The following is a 6,084-nucleotide window of genomic DNA, read 5'->3' as shown; positions in this document are numbered from 1 at the left end:
TGTGACACTTTATTCAGAATACAAGTAGTGATTATGAATTCTTTAATGTTCTACACCATTACTCAATCCTAAAAATCAGAAATTACTATAGCAGTATCCACTAGAACTTAAAACTGAATCTTAAAAAACTAACAATTATTGTTTCCCCTAAAGAAGGAAAAAAGGAAAAGCTACCATCAAAGCAAGCAAAGTCAGTAACATTACAGAGATTTTAAAAATATATAATTTTAGCAAACAAGGATAGTGTTTTGATAAATTCTAACTCATGATCCATTTTTGTACATCTTTATTTCTTGAGTTACTCCCAAAATCCACTGTTACTCCTTGACCAAAAAGAAGAAAAACAAAAGCTTGCTTCAGATATTCTCATAGGAAACTAAACATAGTTATGAGTTCTCTCAGCAGGCCAAGAACAAGGTAAGCTCACTAAGACAAGACAATTAAAGGATGAGCTATAGGTCAGTATCAAACCAAGACAACTGACTACTGGCACCTTGTGGCAATCCATCTATCATGTCCTGGCATGTCCCAGATCTGGAAGCCCATCAACTGAGTAATCAGCACCTGGGTAGCGGCTACCCATTTCATATTCCATCATTGGGTCCACCATACCCAAGGTATCCTTGGCCATAGCTATTAGAGTGGAAAGAATGACAGTTAGGATCATCCTGATGATAGTACCAAGGGGTTATCCTTGGGCACCAATACCAAATCCAAGATCGGTAGTCTTGCTGATCCAAGTCATAGTTCAGCTCTCAAGAGTGAGCTAGTCAGTTTAACAGAAAAACACTTTCTTGCAGGTCTGTATCTTGTCTTCTGACATTTGGAACAACATGGCAGCTGGGTATATAGCTATTACCTCATTTCTCAAGTATAGTAACGCTGTCAGAGTTGCAGTGGACCTTTTGGACTCAATCACATCTGTGTCTTTCTTGTTCTGAGTCAATTTACAGAGTACCCCTGCAACCCCTCTCTGGATAGTTTCACTAGGGCAAATCAACTATTACATGAACAATGGAATAGTGTTTTGGTCCAGTGATGATCTGTTTGTGCACATCTCATGCAAGAATGTGAAGGGCTCCAGTGCAGTCTTCCACAATTTCTACCATATGAACTCCTTCCACAAACTGCTGCTATATTCCACTCATCAAAGTCCAGCACTAGGTGTTCTGATGTGCTCTCACTAACAACTGAATTAAGTGAGGAATTGCACCTTGCTCAGGTTAAAGGTGCATAATTTGTTGAGCAAAGGGCAAGATTTCAGGTAAGATCAAAAGTAGTCTTTATGAGAGATCAATGAGATGGTGGATGTAAGAGCTTCATCACCACTGGGAGTTCACAATGGCGTTGGACAGTGTTCTGCACCATCTCAGTCTCCTGATGTCTGCTAGTCAAATGACAAAGTGCATAGAGTGCAAGGTTCAGTGATAATCTCCCTATCACCAGCATGAAGAACAATGTGAATAGTGTTTCTATTCTACCAACTTGGCAAACCATCATCTTGTTCTTGTGGTTACTGCAGGTGAGGTTAGAAAGGATGCCAATGGCATATCATTTGAGCCTAAAAGCTGAACCAGAGTCCCACCAGGTCTTCACCTTCCATTCCTTCCTGCTTAGTTGTGGCAATTCAAAGATTCCTAAGAATCCAGAGACAATTCTGTACAAGACTTTGATTTAGATCTATAAGGTGAAGTCCTAAAACATGTATTCCAACAACTTCCACAGAAGCTGGTATGTTCCCAGAGCAGACAGACAACACCTTCATTACTCCACTTGTGGCCCACAGGACTTTTTATAGGTATGTCCTCATTATATTTAACAGAGCCTAGGGTTCACCATTAGCTAAAATGATCAGTTTGCTTTCTTGATTGTCATAAGCCAAATTCTGAAGACAGTCTGTTGTAGCAGTCAGGAATTTAACATTTGTTTTTCTGGGCAAAGCAATCATTGTCTGCAATCCACCAGCAAGTTGCAATACCATGTTGACTTCTTCTTCATGTAATGAAAGGTTTTGAAGAGTTGTGATGTCATAAAACAATGTAGTTCACTAGGGAGTCAGGAATTTTCAAAAGGGCAAGAATGCCACCAGACTTAAAAGACAGTCAATAAACTCTCATAGGGATGGGAAAGATTGTGCAGTGTCCCATTAGTACAATATGATGTTTCTACATCATTTGTACTTTGCATGGTAAGCACAATAGAAGATACCATCTGGGGAGAGTGAATTATGGCATGTCTGGAGGCTTCTTTCTTAGATAGCTAATGAACCATAACTGCAGTCTTATTAATTATCACCTGACTCTCATCATTTAGCAGTTTGGTAAATTCAGAAATTGCACAAGCAGTCAGTTCTGCTTTATCCTGTCAAATTCACCACATCATGCTTTAGTATCAGAGAAGGTTCAGTCAGACACTGAATATTGGGTGAGCTGCATCAAAAGATGAGGTCTGCATGCTCTCATCCAGTGTTTCAGAGAACATGGCAGCTCATGCTCTCTGAGCTTAGATCATGGCATATTGTCTATCAATATCAGCTGCCTGTTCCTGTGTGAAGGACTGAGAAAATCATCATTCCCATTCATATAAAACTTTAGTTATATCTACATAGGATTTCCATGGGATTTCCATTACCACTCATGAGATTTCCATTACCACTCTCACCTCGGTTTGCTACCCTCATTCTGCCCGCCCCCTCCCCAGAGAAAACTCAGGGCTGGTGCTCTTTGCTTTCTCCTCTGAGGCCTTCCTCCTTCCACATGAGGCTTCATGCCTTCATTTTTTAAATGAGAAAACTGGGATTTAAGGAGACTCTTAATTTCTTTCCTGGACCATTTCGGTAGCCTTCTACCTAGTCTCTCAGCTTATAGTTTCTCTTTTCTTTCATCTGCCCTTTTTTACAACTGCTAAAATAAGTTTCTTAAAGTATTTTTGCTATGTCATTCCTCTGCTTAAAGATCATTAGTAACTCCTTGTTGCTTCTGGAATAAAATTAAAAAAACTGTCTTTTGACTACTATGTACATCACCAAAGGCAATGCTCATGACTTCTCTAAGTCTTGGTTTCCTCATCTTTACACACCTACCTCACAAGGTTTTTTCAAATGAAATGTTACATATTAAGCAGTGGATAAATCTCAGGGTGCTATATGAACATCATATAATTATGATATGAATTAAGATATCAGAATCCTACCCCCTTCTCTGTAAATAATTATAAATGTTATTATATTACTGATTTTAATATTACTAATTCTAACCTAATTTTTCCTTAAAAATCATTTAATTAGATTGACTCCAATGATATATCTAGTAGAATTTAAACTTGAGGGCAAGGACTGTCTCATATTTACATCTGCCTTCCCAGGATCTAGCACAGTAGCTGCCACACTGTAGGTACTAAATATGTACTTTTTGGTTAAGTGTTATTTCAAAACTGAATTTCACCTCTCCTGGGGTCACAGTGCATTTTCAGAGCATTTCATGTTACTCAGCTAGTGACCCTGTTCTCAGTAGAACTGTTTGCATTGATAAGTTTTCACCTCTGGGTTTATTCTCTCTGTAGATCATATTGATAAGCTACTATTAGTCTATGGTCCTGAGTTACTTAGAGATACCTCTGTGCAAAAGGGCATCGGTAAATAAATAGGCACAATCTTTCAAAGTGATTGGGTCTCTCCTTTGTCACAGGTTTGTATATTTCTCAAACAATTGTAAAGACTATCACTTAGCCTCAGAACTGAAGGTAAGAGAGACATCATCCATCACAGGGTTCTGGTAGATACCATGGACTAGATACCATAGATACCATGGACTAGAAGTTCTAGGCACAACACTCAAAAACTTAATAGCCCTGGCATTGATAAGAACATAAAATAATAAGCTTTAGACCTCCTATCACAAAGTTGTCTTCTGGCCCAGCTCTAATAGCTAATAGCTCTAATAACCCTTGCAAAGCCACTAATAAACCATGTGCCTTTTGAATGATTCCTTGGGATGATAACCAAGAAGCTCTGGAATGAGATAGACCAGAGTGGAAGCTGATTCTCCCCCAATGTCCTTGCCAAAGACGCTGCCAGTCATGATGATACCAATTTGGAGTGGATCCAGCATGAGGTTATAATGTCTTGGTGAGGATGCACTCTGGTCTTAACTCTGAAATAACCAATATTCACTCCACACCTGCCTCTACCTTTCTAGCAGGCATCTCTATTGCTGAGATTTGAGCTCAATATGAAAGAAGGTGAGTCTGATGACATAGGAGACAACATATTCAGTAGAAAGAGCATTCAACTGAGAGTGAGAAGATCAAGATTTAGTTAAGTCCTAGACCTCTCACCAGCTGTATGAACTTGAGCAGGTCAAAAATACCTCTTCTCTAAAATAGGGATGATGATAATAAATCTATTACCTAACTACTTTGTTGCCATGGGGCTCAAGTGAAGCAATAAATGCAAAAAAATAATTAACTACAAAGAATTACTCCTATAAGTTGGTTTAACATTTTTTGGGTCAATGTTGTCTTTCTTATGCCTAAAGGAAAATTGCATGTCACTTTGTTAATTATCCAAGCAAGGGATACTAATTAAGTTCATATTATTGTTGTTCATATTGACTATAGGTGACTTTCTGCTTGGACTAACAACTCAGAGCTCTCTGTTAGGAAGCGTAAAGTTCATTTCTCATCCTTTTAATCTCTCATGTTGCTTCTTCTCCATACCTGCTGAGAAAAGAGAGAATCATAACAACTCTGAATGAGGGAGAAGTTCTTTTTCCTGTGCCAAAAACATCAGAAATTGCTCCACCAATTTCTCATTCTGTCCATTGTATCCTTGGTCCAAATGGGAAAAAAATCAGAGATGAAATAACAAGAAGAATTCTCCCTGGGTTACCATGGTATTATTATCCTGCAGTAGATTAATTTCCTGATGATTTTCCTCCTGAAAGAAGAAGGCTTGAGGACATGAAAACATTTCTAGGGGTTGGCATTGGGAAGAGGAAAGGGGAAACAGAAAAGAAAAAGAAAAAATTTAGACACCAAAGACAAATGTTTCTTATATCAGTTGTACTTGGGCCTTCATGATCAGAGGTCAGTCCCTTACACATTTACTCTACCATTATCTCAAAAAACATAATTCCTAAAAGAAATTGATAATTTTGTCCTGGATCACAGAATATCTGTCTTTTCCCAGATGGATCAGGTTCCATTCTTGCTGTCTTCTTTCTGTTCCTATATTTAGACATCTCTTTCTAGTCTTTGCTATAAAAAGTGCAATTTATTTATCGAGAATCTAACACACAAAAGCACTATAGAATTGTTAAGAAAATGAAAGGAGACATTTCTAATAGTAATAATACAAGAACCATAGTGATTAGTCTGTTAGAATTTGGTGACTTCTTTTCACCCAGGAACTCAATGAGATAAGGATAATATCAACCCTGAATATTTTTCCATCATTTTGAACTTTTCCATGCTCTGGAAGGGATTTGGAAAATTATTAATGAGGCTATCAATTTAAATAATGTATCTTTTACTCACCCAGTTTATTTTTTCCTAGTACAAGTGCATTTCAATCTATTTAGATTCTCCCTCCCTCTCACTGAATACTTTTATTCTGAGAAGCTAGATTTCTGGATTAAGATGAAGGGAAGTGAGATTTAAGGGAGAAAGATTAAGTGCCCCCTGGCTTTTTTTTTCCTCCAAACTTCTTAATTTGTCTCTCCTCTTTTTTGAGGAAAATTCTCCAAATTTTTCTTCCGAACTTTCCTTGACTTTTCCCTCCTTTTCCTTCCCTCTGTTCTTTTTCTTCCCTTAAAGGGCTTCAGAACTTAGTGAATGGAAATAGCTAGACTTGAGATCACACAGACTTGAGTTAGAATCTAAATTTTTCACTTTCTCTATAATCCTGGACAAGTAATTTCCAATCTCCAAAGCTCTGATTCCTTATCTGTAAAATGGAAATAATAAATACTTGGTCTATCTAATCTTATGATGAAATGCCATAATATGAATGAAAGTTCTCTATGAACTGAAAAAGGGGTACCATTTATCCCCAAAATTTTAGTGCTGTTTTAAGTCTTAATATTT

General features: G+C 37.6%; 1 pseudogene; it reads right to left on the bottom strand.

The window, feature by feature from the left end:
• Positions 1-452: 452 nt before the first annotated feature.
• On the bottom strand, positions 453-2,680 carry LOC141499037 (catenin beta-1-like; annotated as a pseudogene).
• Positions 2,681-6,084: the final 3,404 nt, after the last annotated feature.

This window comes from Macrotis lagotis, chromosome X (assembly GCF_037893015.1).
Source record: "Macrotis lagotis isolate mMagLag1 chromosome X, bilby.v1.9.chrom.fasta, whole genome shotgun sequence".
NCBI classification, from domain to species: Eukaryota; Metazoa; Chordata; class Mammalia; order Peramelemorphia; family Peramelidae; genus Macrotis; species Macrotis lagotis.
The sequence above is the reverse complement of the archived record's forward strand: the minus strand, read 5'-3'. Positions and strand labels throughout refer to the sequence as shown.